The sequence below is a fragment of the Dipodomys merriami genome, unplaced genomic scaffold (genome assembly GCF_024711535.1).
Source record: "Dipodomys merriami isolate MVZ:Mamm:240054 unplaced genomic scaffold, mDipMer1.0.p SCAF_567, whole genome shotgun sequence".
In the NCBI taxonomy this organism is placed as follows: Eukaryota; Metazoa; Chordata; class Mammalia; order Rodentia; family Heteromyidae; genus Dipodomys; species Dipodomys merriami.
This window is the reverse complement of record NW_027206143.1, coordinates 44,128-59,549: the sequence shown is the minus strand read 5'-3', so window position 1 is coordinate 59,549 and position 15,422 is coordinate 44,128.

The following is a 15,422-nucleotide window of genomic DNA, read 5'->3' as shown; positions in this document are numbered from 1 at the left end:
ATGTAGTTGTGGAGATGGGAGGGAAGGGATGATAGGGGAAAAACACAGGAGGAGTAAACAATGCTCATTAGGAAATGTATTCATTACCTTGCTCCTGGAACTGTAACCACTCTGTAGAACATTTTTACAATAAAAAACATACAAAAAAGGAGAAACAATGTAGTTCTCAGAGAAGCACTTTGGAAGTAAGGGCAGGATGTTTGAATAGCTGTACAAAACTCTACACTATTTTTTAATGCTCAGTATGGAACTGAATAATCATAACTGCTTCCATTAAAAAAATTAAGTCACTGTCTTGGAACTGGGGCCAGTATTTCTGTCATTGCTAGTTTTTGAGCTCACCATCCAGGTAACTCTTTTGTACCATGGGTGAATGTGAAGCTCATTGTCCTTGAGGAAAACAAATTCAGGATAGAGTTCCCAGGGCCTGAATGATGGCCCTGCAATGGAATAAATATTTCTATACATGTGTAATACATGATATATACTTATATATGTATGTTAATTTCAGATTATAATTTTATTATTGATTTTGTATTGTATTTTTCTTTGATTCATTTATTGATTGTTGTATTTAGTATTATTATACACATTATATTTTGCACATCTATTATAAAATTATACACAAAAATTTAGGACATTGACTCATTTTTCATTAACATTATATTAAGTGTTGAAACATGATACATAATTAAATGGAAACATTTGTCACAGTCTTCACATGTTTAGAGTCTCTCCCAAGTATGAGATTTGAGTTCACTCACCAAGACTGGGCAAAAAAAATTGATCCTGGTGAGACATATTCTTCTCGGACTCAGAGGAGGGCCGAGGTTATAGGTAAGAGGTAGGGTAGAGGGCAGTGCTGGTGGCTCACCCCTGTAAGCTACTCAGGAGGAAGGATCCTAATTGCAAGCGGAAAAGTCAATTTAAGAAACTTTTCTCCAATTAAACACCCAAAAATCCAGAAGAAGAGCTATTGTTCAAGTAGTACAGTGCTAGCCTGGAGCACAAAACCTCAGGGATAGGATAGCATCCAGGCCCTGAATTAAAACTCCAGGATTGGCACACACACACACACACACACACACACACACACACACACACACACACACACACACACACACACACACACACACACACACACACCAATATAGAGCATTTGCCAGTCAGCCTGCACAAATTCCATGTCTAGCAACTCAATATTAAAAAAAAAAAGATGGAGAAGGGAAGGAAAGACTTTCTCCAGGATGTGATATACCCAGTGCCAAAATTTCACAGTATTTCTAATATATGGGTACAGGACAGAGAGCCTCAGGCAGAAAGTGTAGAATGGGCAAAGGTCCTGAGGTGTGCTGTAGCACAGGTGGTGTGAATGGTATGAAGGTGTTATGGCTTCAGAAAAGTCTGGCAGGATATTCAAGTCTGGGTCAAAGTTGACTTGAGTCACAGGGCAGAGGGTGGGGTCCCAGAATAGCACACTGGGGGACGATTAGCTTTTCTTTTCACCAAGGACCCAAAGCCATTTCCTGTGGCTGGAAACCTGTTTTCACAACTCCTGACCCTCAGGCCTCCTTTGAATGGAGGAGTCAGGGCAAACACAGGGAAAAACTCCTGCTTTAGAAAAGCTTCTAGCCCAATTCCACCAGTCGCTCAACCCCTGTAAATCCTAGCTACTCAGGAGACTGAGATATAGATCGAGGGTCAAGCGAGCTCAGGAGAGGACGTTAATGAGACACTTCTTGGCAATTAACTACCAAAATCTAGAAATGGAGCTGTGGCACAAATGGTAAAGTGGTAACCTTGAAGGAAAAATTTTAGAGACCAGAGCCCAGACCCTGAGTTCAAGCCCCAAAACTAGCACAGGAAAATTAAAGAAAAGCTTTCAGGGGCTCCTAGTCCACTGTGGTGTAAGGCCAGATCATCCAGGCACAGGTGGCTCACACCTGTCCTCCTAGCTCCTCAGGAGGCTGAGATGTGAGGATCACGTTTCAAATCCAGCCCAGGCAGGAAAGTCTGGGAGATTCCACTATGCTCAGATAAAATACAGAGTATTATGTTGATCCTCTTGTATTTGCTTAAATTCCATGTTTGAACTAAGAAATTATCTATTTTAGAAAAAGTTAGGGGGGTTGCAAGAGGAAGACCCTACTGGTGTGAATACCTTTAATTCTAGCTACTCAGGAGGCTCAGATCTGTGTATTCAAGTTCAAAGCCAGCCCAGGGATTCTCTTCTGGGGTTGCTCAGCACCACACCCTGCTTCAGGTCTAGGGTTGTTCACCACCTTTGCCACCATGGGCTGCTTATGCAAACCAATATGGAGAGGTGCCACACCCACTACCTTTCCAGAGTTGTTTGCTGCCACTCTTGATCCCACTGCTGTTGCCACAGCTGTTGTCACTACCCCAGCTGCTGCCACTGCCCCAGGATCAGTTGGGCCACTTATGCAAGCCAGGCACCCCACTACAAGTCAGGTGTTAACCACTGCTGTTGTCTCAGGTTAGGCTGGGCCACTTATGCAGGCCAGTATGGAGAGGCACAAACTACCACAGGTCTGGACTTGTTCACTGTAGCTGTCCCCACCTCAGCCTCCGCTGCCGCCCCAGGCTGGTCTGGGCAAGTGCCAAGAGGCATTGTGCCCCAATTCTGGGTGTTTTGCCAGCACTGCCAGCTGCTGCTGCTGTTCCAGGTTAGGCTAGGCTATTTACACCAGCAGGACAGAGGTGCCACCCTGAAAGACTAGGGTCATTTGCCACTGTTGACAGCTGCTACTGCTCCTGACTGGGATGGGCTACTTGTACCAGCCAGGCAGAGGCGCTGTACCAGGGAGGGTGAGGGGAGTCTTTGTTCCAGCTCTGCCTTCTGAGATTTCTGTTTGTATATTCTGGGTTGGCCCAGCTCTTGGGAGTCTCCTGGGAGACTTGGGATGCTTGTGGGTGTGTGGTCCTCATAGGGTCCAGTCCCGGGGCACTTAAGCAACTTGGCACAAAACCCCATCACTTAAGCTGCGCAACATGGAGCGCCATCACCAACAAAGGGTGGGGGAAGGGTCTTCCCACTTTACTGTCTCTGTAGGTTTTTCCCTTTTCTTTTTGCACTTCCTTTATCTCTCTGAGTAATTGCCTTTTTTGTGGGTCACTTGGAGAAACAGAGCATTGAAATCCAAACTCAGTATTTGGTTGGAGAGAGCTGTGGTGTTTCCCTGCTGTTCCATCACTTTCTTGGTCCCTCCCCTTCAGTTGGACTTTTTCTTATCCAGCCGTTGGGCCTTAGTTACTAAAGGAGAGGTACATAAAAGAATACGTTGTAAAACCTGCAGTTTGTATTTAGACATTTCTGTTAATATAGCCTTCCTAATTTTAGGAACCCAAGGGGGTGTTCTACACTAAAGTATTTCAAGGGATTGAATCCATTAACATAAGGGCTACATCTTGCTCAAAGGAGAGTGAAGTGGAGGAGGCTTACCTAGACATTGCCAGTTTCTGTACTTTAATTTAGTTAAAGTTTTCTTTAAGGTCATATTCATTCTTTTTAGTGCTTGAACTCTGAGGCTTATAAATGGAATGTAACTGCCAATTTATTCCTAGGGCATTAGTTAATAATTGAGAACTTGGGCCTGATATTTTCCTTTTCACTTTTCTTGGCCTCATCTTCTATGACACAGCACTTCCCCATCTTCTCTGCTAACTACCCTTTCCTTCTTTCTCTTTTGCTTTGAATTTCTGGTGACACACTTCAAAGCTAATAATTGACATGTACTTCAGCCAAATACATTCTTATATGAGGTTCAGCTCCTTTTGCATGGCAATGATTTCTTAATGCAGCATAAGGATCTCTTCTTGGCCTCACTTGTGGTTAGCAAGGATGGCAAAATTGCTGTCCTGTGCTTCTGTTTGCCTCTGACCTGTGGTCCCCTAATTTGCCTCATGCTCACCCAGGCTAATGTACTTGAATTTCATTTGATTTTGAGTGTTTTCTAGGTTCCTTTTGAGGATTTTCTTCTCATTTTTGACTCTCACAAGTTCCTAATTTATATCTTCAAATCTTTTCTTCATGTCAAATAATTCTCTCTGTTTTCTCCAATGTGCTTTTCTATGTGCTTTTAATCTCTTGGTGGGTTTTGATTGGCACATATTGGAGACACAGTCTTTTATAAGACTATGTTTTGAGATAGAAGGGTGGAATTTTTTCTTTGCCATATTTCTTAAGTTCAGAGGGCTGCTTTTTATTTATTTATTTATTTTGTCGGTCGTGGGGCTTGAACTCTGGGCCTGGGCGCTGTCCCTCAGCTCTTCAGCTCAAGGCGAGCGCTCTACCACTTGAGCTACAGCACCACTTCTGGTTTTCTGGTGGTTTATTGGAGATAGGAGTCTCACGGTCTCTCCCGCACAGGCTGGCTTTGAACCGTGATCCTCAGATCTCAGCCTCCTGAGTAGCTAGGATTACAGGCGTGAGCCACCAGTGCCCGGCGAGGGCTGTTTTTAAATTGAACATAGTTGGAATTCAGAGCCCCAAGCTCCTTTGCATGTTTCTCCAGAGATATGAAGACATTTTCCAGGTGGTTAATGTGATTAATTAACCTGTCATTTTCTATCTTTCTCCTCCTTGGACATTCCTTTTCCCAATGTCCATTTTGTTTGCAATAAGCACACTGATGTATTCTTAGAGGTTCCCTATTGCCATTTGGAAATGAATTGTACTGTCTTTTCCAAGAGTTTCTTGATCCCTATTCTGGTGCTCCTACCAAAACTCAAACCCTCTTCTTAGACTCTTTTTCCCGGGTATCTCTGTTAACAAACACCCTCTGGGCGACTACTTCCAAATTAGAATAAACTTTTTCCCTCAAAACCTTCTGACTTTTGAAGTTTTATTCTAATATTTGGGGCTGTCTGGGTAACAAATGCCATATTTAGGGCTCTTTCATTTTCCAGGGCTTCAAGATCTATAGGCCTATATGTCCTATAGGCTTCTGGGAGAAGTTTCAGAAAAGCATTAGGGTACTCACTGGGGAACTGTACCATCTCACCCACCTTAGATTGATGATTTGGCTTTTTAGCCACTGCGGTATCCCTGCTAACAGAACCTGGTAATTATAGGTAAGCACCTCCATACCTCAATTGCTGTTAGTCTAAGCTTGGGTAAGTCTATGGAAAGACTTTCTGTATCAATAGTGGGGCTACTCTCTGGTCGAAGACCACCTTCAAGTCACCAAGAAGGATTCACTCCCTTTTCTACCAGGTGAAAAGTGCATGTAAAATTTGCTGACACTCATCCCAGATGTGCTTGTGTGTGAAAATTACTGTCTCTAATGAAGTAATGAACCCCTTTTTTTCTGAAAAGGATGGATTTTGCTGTTTCTACTTATATAGGTCACTAGTTGTAAAGGGAACATATACTAGAAATAGGGCTTGCCCACCTTCTCCTCCATGTTCCTTTCTCAAAGGTAATAAGGGTAACATACCACATTGTACCACCTCAGACTAGTACAAGTAACCACTTTTGGTATGGGAAGACTTAACATTAGAGGTGCTGATGGCAAAGAATAGGAGAGAGAGTACATCAGTGCATCTTCCTCTGAGGAATTCTGTAAGCCTGGGGGAGAATATTTTTTTGGATATGACAACCTAAGGCCTTGTTCTCCCATTCTGAGAAAAGAAGTAAACAGGTGTATGCAGGACACAGATAGAACTATCCGCATATATACAAAGACCAAGAGCCACAGACACTTAACCAATATGTGTCATACCTCTCAATGTTGACCTCTACAAGAGGTCCCAGATGACAGAGAGAATGTCCCAGATTGTGTCTTGAGGAGGCCACAGATGACCTCTGGATGATTTCACATATGTCCTCCCTAGTAGGCCCTAGATGACCTCTCATGGAGGTTCCAAATTGATTCCCAAGGAAGTGTCAGATAATCTCCAAAGGAGTTTCCAGATGTCTTTTCAATGAGGCTGACATTACCTCTCAAGTAGCTCCCAGATGGCCACTCAAATGAGGCCACATATGAACTCCAGAGGAAGTTCCAAATAACCCTCTTGAGAAAGCAACAGATGACCTCCAGGGAAGGTCCTATATAGCTTCTCAAGGAAGTCCCAGATGATGTCCAAAGACGGTTATAGATTTCTCATCATGGTAGCCTGAGATGACCTCCCAAAGAAGCTCCAGATGACCTCAGGAGGTGGTCCTAGATTGCCTGTTAAGAAAGCCCCAATGACTACTTTTGAAGAGGTCTCAGGTGGCCTCCTGAGGAAGCTCCAGATGACTTCTGGAGAAAGTCCAAGATGGCCCCTGGAGAAGGCCCCAGATGACCTCCAGCATAGGTCTCAGATGGCTTCTCAAGGAAGTTGCAGATGTACTATTGATGAGGTTCCCGATGGCTTCCCATGGAAGCCCTACATTATCTCTCAAGTAAGTTCCAGATGGCGTCCCAAGGAAGCCACTAATTGCTTCCAGAGGGGTCCTAAACAAGCTGGCAAGCTTGCCAACATGCACCTCTAGAGGTACATAAATGTCTTTTGTCCATGTTGGACCTCCGGAGACAAACACTCGAGGTAGACTCTCAACCCTGAAGGCTGACACTCACACCTATGGGGATTTTTCCCTGGGGCCAAGGCCTGATGCAATCCAAATGGATTATCTCCATGGAGTCTTCAAAAATTAAGACCTCTGTAGTTCAAGAAAATCCATTGAGACACGTTTTATATAATAAATGTTCTCCAAACCAGCAACCCCCAAAATTATGATATCCAAAGTTCCAAACATTAAAGGGACAGCCTCTTTTCTTCTTCTCTTTATCTCTCCTTTGCTACAGACCTATACTTCGTTCGAGGTCTTTTCCTTTTTCCCTTCTACCAGTTCCTTCTTCTCTTTAGGGCTCTCCACTCTCCACAGACCTGAACTGCTTTGCAGGGCTCGTCAGTTGCCATCCTTTTCACCTTCTACCCTCTCTCAACTTCCTCTCCACCCAGGTCTTTCCCCTTATGCTATCACACCAGTTCTTTCCTTCCAGGACTTTTTCCTTTTTCTCTCACCTATTGCCCTGAACAAGCAGCCTTTGTAAAGTCTGTACCCCTTCTCCACTCCAACTGCCTGTTTTCGACTATCACAACCCAAACTGCCCACAACCCAATCACTTCTTAACAGCTCAACATATGGTGATTAATGCACCAGTCCCTCCCACAGGATGTCTCACCTTCTTTGGTGGCATTCTTTGTCCTCCCCAGCTGGCCAGGAGATGGGCCCATGCTGATTATCAGACCCTATAGATTATCGGGCACTGCTAATTATTACAGTATCCTCCTTGTGAACTAGTAGCAATTGGAATTGGAAATTTGATTGTGGTATTACAAACTCGTTGTGACATCACAAACCCATTTTGACATCATCACCGCCACGACATCACAAAGCCATTGTGACAACATTGTCATTGTTACATGATGATTCTATTGTTACATCTCAAATCTATTATGACCTCTTAGCTCCTTTGAAAATCACATGCCCTTTTCAACATCACAGTCCCTTTGTGTATCCATATCCTTGTTGTTAAGTAATGACAATTGAGATCAGACATGCCATTATAACATCAAAAAGTGTTTGTGACATTCTCAACAGTGTGACATCACATTTTCATTATGAGAGCATCAGCTCATTGTGACATCACCAAACTCAATGACAGAATCGCATTATGACAACAATTCTCATTGTGACATCATAGATACATTGTGAATGCCTATTCTGTGATTTCATTGTATTTCAAATGTGGCATGAGAGTTGATATCAGAAACGCAATTTTGTGCCTACAAACCATTTTGACATCATAATCACTTTGTGACATCACAGTACCATTGTGATATCACTAACACAATGTGACATCACAAAGCTCTCCTGTCCTCATAACTTTTGTGATATGCTGACATTGTGATATCTTAGACCTTTTTGCCCTCATAATTTGTTATCAACCTCATATTTCATGTATGACTTGAGATAACAGAAATCAACTGTGACATCATGACCATTGTTACATCACACTGACAGATGTCATGATCATCTTGTCACATTGTGACATTACAAAAGGTTTTGATGTCACAATTAATTGGTGATGCCATACGGTAAGGGGTCTATGATGTCACAATTGATTAGTGATATCCAAATGGCATAACGGATCTCATTTGTCATGAAATCACAGAGAATATGAGTTCAAAACAGACTGTGGTATCTCCAAAGTCATGTGTTTTCACAAACTTTATGAAGTCAGAGGAGGATTGTGATGTCACTGTGTGACACAATGTTTATGATGTCTGTCAGTGTGATGTCACAATGGTCATGATGCCACAGTGGATTTCTTATAGCATATATCATAACTGCAATATTATAAGGTTGAAAACAGATTACGAGCTCATAAAGGGCCTAAGACATCACAATTGCTCTACATCACAAGACTTATGAGGACAGGGCAGGTTTGTGATATCACAGTGTGTTAGTGATATCACCATGGCACTGTGATGTCACAAAGTGATTGTGATGCCATATATTTATAAGATCACAATATATTTCTGACATCAACCCACATGCCACATTTGAAATAGAATGAAATAAGAGAATAGGCATTTACAATGTGACTATGACATCAAAATGACAATAAATGTCATAATGCTATGAGGTCATTGTAAATTGGTGATGTTGCAAGGAGGTAATTGTGTAATAATGAATATGTGTTGTCCCACTGGTGATGGGGTCACAAAGGTTTGTGATGTTACAATGGCATATATGAATTCAATTGTCAAGTATTCACAATGAAGATATGGGTACACAAAGGGACTATGATGTCACATATGCCATGTGTGTTTTCAAAGGTACATAGGGGTCATGATAGCTTTATTATACACAGTTTTGATGAGGTAACAATGGGTTTTTGATGTCATAATGATTTGTAATATCTAAACACAAGTCCATTTTCAATTGTTACTATTTCACAATGTGCATACAAGTTCACAGAATGAGTTGGAAGTACTAATGGACATGAATTTTTAAAAATGTTAGGAGGTCATTTTAGGTTTGTGAATGAACAATGGGAGAGTGATATCACCATGACAATGTCAACTCATTACATCATGTCAAAATATTGTTTTGGTGTCACTATTAGTTGATGATTCCACATTGGTTGTGAGGTCACAAAATATTGGTGATGTGTTGGGCATATCACAATGACATTATGATTCTCAATTGTCTTAACTTACAATGAGTATATGAGTTCCCAAAGGGACTGTGGTTTCTCTAAAAGTATGTTTTGTCACACATATATTGAAATCCTAAAAGTTTTGTGATGTCAGAATTTGACAAAATGGATATGACATCTGGCAGTATGATGCCAACATGGTCATGATGTCACTGGGAATTTGTGATATCAAATGTCATATATGAAAACTAATGAGGTCAACAACAGATTATGAGGACAATAAGGCCTAAGGTATCAGACTTGCAGCATGTCACAAAAGTTATCATGAGAGGATAGGTTTGTGATATCACGGTGGTTTAGTAATATCACAATGGCAACATGATATACAAAGGGATTGTGATCTCACAATGATTATGAGTTCCTGATTTTTTATGATATCTACCTACATGCCACAATTGAAATAGAATGAAATCACGGAAAAGGCATTCATAATGTGTCTATGATATCACCATGACAATGTGAAGTTATAATTCTATCATTATAGTTTTGTGATTTCTCAATGAGTAGATGGTATAAAAATGATAATGTGATGTCACAATTATGATGATCTCACAAACTGTTTTGGATGTCAAAATGTCATGTCTGATTCTCAATTGTCAATATTTCACAGTGGGGCTTTGGGTACACAAAGGGACTCTGATATCACAAAGCTATGTATTTTTCAAATGTTATAAGACGTTATAATAGATTTGAAATGTCACAATGTGATCTTGGTATCAAAAACAACAATGTGAAGTCACAATGGGTTTGTGATGACACAGTGGTGATGAGGTCACAATGGGTTAGTTATGTCACGAGTTTGTAATATCACAATTATTTGTCCAATTTCAATTGCTACTAGTTGACCATGAGGACACTGTAATAACCAGCAGTGCCCCTATAATCCATGGGAACAGATAGTCATCATGGCCTCCTAATCTGGACCAATTGAAAGCGGGGGTGCATGACACTGGAGGGGGCAGGACATGCTGCTGAAGGAGATAGGATGTCAAGTCCCACATGGTGAGCTGCCAAGAAGTGATTGGGCATGGACATTTGGTAAGTGATAATTGAAAACTTGAAGGCAAGAAATTATTGCAGTTGGCGAAGGGTACTGCCTATATATAAGCTGCATTTTCAGAGCAAGAGAAGGGGAGAGATAAAGGTTAAAGGCCTGGATGGAAAGAAGTGCTGAGACTGCTGGAGGGCAAAGACCTGGGAGGAGAGGAAATTGAGAGAGAGAAGGAGGTGAAGGATGGCAACTGGCCACCTGAACAAGGCAGGGCAGGCCTGTCAAGAGCAGAGTAGCCTGAAGCGAAGAATGGAATGCTGGAAGGAAAAAATGAAAAGAGCTGAAAGTTAGGACAGATCTGTAGAGAAGGAGAATGAAGAGATAGGAAAAAAGCCTTGTCCTTTGAAGTGTGGAGCGTTGGAGATCATTATTTTGGCAGTTGGTTGTTTGCAGACCAGTTAACAAATGGCTGAACTGCTCTTTGGAGGTCTGAAGGTTCATGGTTGAGACTGAATTTAGATCTCCGCATCTAGCCCGGCCAAGGTAGTCGCTTCTTACAAAACTTATGAGGACAAGACAGGTTTGTGATGTTACATTGCATTAATGATATCACAATATAAATATGAGGTCAAAAAGGGATTGTAATGTCACAATGATGGTGTGGTCACAATGGGTTTCTGAAATAAACCTATATCCCACATTTGTGATAGAATGAAATCACAGAATAGGCAATCGCATACTCTCTAGGACCTCACAATGAAAATGTGATGTCATAATGCCATGATGTCATTGTTATCTTGGAATATAACAATGGGCTGATGGTATTATAACAACAATGTGAGCTCACTCTGGAGGTGATGTCACAATGCATTTGTAATGGTAATTTGGCATGTCTGATGTCAGTTGTCTTTGTTCATAATGACATGGTTACCCAAAGGGACCATGATATCACAAACACCATGTGCTTTTTCAAAGGTGCTAAGCGGTCACAACAGTTTTGGGATGTCACACGGTGATCATGATATCACTGTGGCAATATGATGTCACAATGGGTTTGTGATGTCAAGTGATAATAAGGTCACACTTGGATAGTGATGTCACAATGAATGTGTAATATCACCATTACATGTCCAATTTCATTCTACTAGGTCACAATGAAGATACGAGTTCAGGTAAGGAGCTAGAAGTCAGAAAGGCCATGAATTTTGTAAAATATTATGAGGACATAATAGGCTGGTGAAAATGCAATGAGATAGAGATATCCCATTGGCAATGTGATGCTACCATTACATGAGATAGTATGGTTTTGAAGTTACAAATGGTGATGCCATACACGTGATGATGTCACATAGGTTTGTGATTTGACAGTGGGTTGGTGATGTCACAATCTCATGCCAGATCTCTAATTGTCAATGACTATATAAGTTCACAATGGATAATCATGTATCCAAAGGCATATGTTGGCACAAGTGTAATGAGTCTTAACATGTTTGTGTTGTCTCATGTGACTCAGTGTCAAGAAATCTGGCAGTGTGATGTCACAGTGGTCATGATATCACAGTGGATTTTTGATATCACATATCATGCCTGAAGTATTATGAGTTAAACAACTTATGAACTCAGGGAGGCCAAAGAGATCACACTGGCAGCATGTCAAAAAAATTATGTGGATAAGACTGTTTTGTGATGTCACAGTGCATTAGTGATACAATAATGGCAACGTGGTGTCATCAAGGTATGGTGATATTATAATGCTTATGTGGTCACAATGTATTTCTGATATCAACCCACCAGCAATATTTGAAATAGAATGAGATCACACAATAGGCATTCCAATGTATCTGTGACATCACAATTACATGTGATTTGATGTCATTGTTGTTTTATGATGTCATGATGGGCTGATGTTATCATAATGACAATGTGATGTTACACTGGTGATTATGTCACAAAGGTTTTGCGATGTTAATTGGCATGGCTGATCTCAATTGTCATTAGCTCAACATGAGGATAGGAGTATACAAAAGGCCTGTCATGTCACAAAGGACATGCTTTCTTTCAAAGCTTCTGAAGTCATAATAGTTTTGGGATTTCACAATGTGATTATGTTGGTACAATGGCAACGTGATAACACAAAGAGTTTGTGATGTCTCTGAGGTGATGAGGTCACAAAGAGTTAAAGATGTCTCATCAAGTTTGTAATATAACAGTGACATAGACAATTTCAATTTCTTCTAATTCACTATGAGGATACTAAAATAACCAGTGGGGCCAGAATTATCTGTGGGAGCTGATATTCATTGTAAATTCTTGGCTTGGCCCACCGGAGAGTGTGGGGAATGCTGCCAAAGGTGGAGGTGTCAAGCCTCACACGGTGAGCTGTCAAGAAGTGATTGAGCATTGGGCAGTTTTGGAAGTGATGGCTGAAATCTGTTAGTATTGAGATCCGTTGGAGGGAGGAGGGGTACAACCTATATATATGTTGCATTTTCAGGGCATTGTAAGGGGAGATAAAAATGGGAGTTACCTGGATGGAAGAAAGTTGTCAGACAGCAGGAAAGGAAAAACCTGAGAAGGGGGGAAGCTGAGGGAGAGCAGAAGGTTGGCAATTGGTCACTGGGGCAGAGTAGGGCAGGCCTGAGGAGAGTGGAGAGGCCTAAAGAGAAGAAGGAAGTGGTGGAAGGGAAAAAGGGAAAGATGAGGAAGGAATGACACGTCTGTAGAGAAGGAGGGAAGAATGGAAAAGAAAAAAGCCTTGTCCAATGAGCTTTGGAGCTTTGGAGATCATAATTTTGTGGTTGGTGGTTTGCAGAACAATTAAGAAAGGGTGGAGCTGCCCATTGGAGGTCTGAGGTTTGGTGGTCAAAGGCTGCTCTTGAACCTGGGTATCTAGTCCTGGATAAGTTCATCACAGTCCCCTTTCTAGTGAAAAATGGTTTATTATATTAAATGTGACTCGATGGATTTTCTCCTTGCCTTAGAGGTCATATGTACATGAGTACACAGAAAGAGCTTGAAGTCTCAAAGTCCATGAATTTTCTAAGATCTGATGAGGCCATAACAGGTTTGTAAAAACACAATGGGATAGTGATATCACAACAGTAATACCACAATATCATGTCAAAATAATGATTTGATACAACAATTAGTTGTTGATGCTATTCTCGTGATGAGGTCACAATAAGTTTGTGATGTCACAATGGGTTCATGATGTCAGAGTGGCATGGGGGATCTCAACTGTAATTAATTGGCAATGAATATGTGAGTTCAAAAAGGGACTGTAATGTCTCCAAAGGCATGTTTTGTTAGAAATGTGAGGTCACAATATGACAAAATGGTCATGTCATCTGGCAGTTTGATGTCACTGGGGATTTCTTTTTTTTTTTTTTTTGGGTCCGGTCGTGGGGCCTAAAGTCTGGGCCTGGGTGCTGTCCCTCAGCTCTTCAGCTCAAGGCTAGCACTCTACCACTTGAGCCACAGCGCCACTTCCGGCTTTTTTCTTTTTGCTTATGTGGTGCATGCAAGGCAAGTGCTCTACCACTGAGCCACCTTCCCAGCCTGACATGTGTTTTTTCAAAGGTGATAAGAGGTCTTAATAGGTTTGTGATGTCAAAATGTTATAGTGATGTCAAATGGCAATGAAAGCTCACAATGGTTTTGTGATTACACATTGGTGATGATATCAAATAGTCTTGTGAAGTCACATGTCATAATCACATGTCCAATTTCACATGTCCAATGAGGATATGAGTTCACAGAAGAAGACACGTATAAATGGCCATGAATTTTCTAAAATGCTATGAAGACATACTAGGTTTTTGAAAACACAATGGGATAGTGATATCATGATGGCAATGTGATGTTGCAATATGATGACTTAAAAATGTTTTGATATCATAATTTGTGATGCCACACTGATGAGTTCACAAGAAGTGTCTGATGTCCCAATGGGTTGGTGAAATCAAAATGACACATGTGATTTCAATTTTCATTAACTCACAATAAGTACATGAGCTCAAAAAGGGACTCTGATGTCTCCTAAGGCATGTATTTTCACAAAAGTGATGAAGTCTTAACAGGTGTGTGTTGTCAGAATGTGACAAAATGCTCATAACATCTATCAGTGTGATGTCACCATGATCTAGATGTCACACTGGATTCGAGTATCACATTTCATACCTGGATTGGGCTTGAGAGGATTGGAATTTCACAGTGGGCTAGTACTATCACTATGGAAATGTGGGGTCACAAAGGGATTGTGATGTCACAATGACTATTAGATCACAATGTGTTTCTAGTATAATAGGCTTGTGCTGTCACAATTGGTTGGAAATGTCACAATGGCATGCCAGATCTCAAATGTCATTAATTCACAATGAAGATATGAGTTTACAAAGGGACTGTGTTGTCTCTAAAGTCATGTGTTTCACAAATATGATGAAGTCCTAACAGATTTGTGAGTTCATAATGTGCCACTATGATCTTGATGTCTATCAGTGTGATGTCACAATGTTCATGATGTCACAATGTTCATGATGTCAGAGTCAATTTCTGATATCATATGTCATACCTGAATTATTATGTTTCAAAACAGATTATAAGCTTACTAAAAGCCAAAATATCCTAATGGCAGCATTTCACACAATTTATGACTAATTTATGACCTCCTCATCAGTATGGCATCGCGAATTGTGACATCAGAACATTATTATAACATGATGTTGAGACATCACATTCTCATTGTGAAATCACTGTCCCGTTGGGTTTTCACATAGTATGACCTCACACTATGAAGCTTCTTCTATCAAATGGTATCCTCATATTGAATTATGAGTAATTGAAATTGGATCATTCTGATATTACAAACAAACTGTGACATCACAAAGCCATTGTGACCTCATCACCATGGTGACATAAAAACCGAAAGGGACATCTCATTCCATTGTGACATTATGGATCACATTGTGCCATTCCAAAACTATTATGACTTATAATCACCTTTGAAAACACACATGGCCTCTGTGACATCACAGAACATTTTTTGTATCCATAACTTCATGGGGAACTAATGACAACTGACATCACACATACCAAGGAAACATAACAAATCCTTTCTGACATCATAATTGTGACACCATGTTGCCATTATGACACCATCAGCTCATTTTGAACTACAATGACATCATAGCATTTCC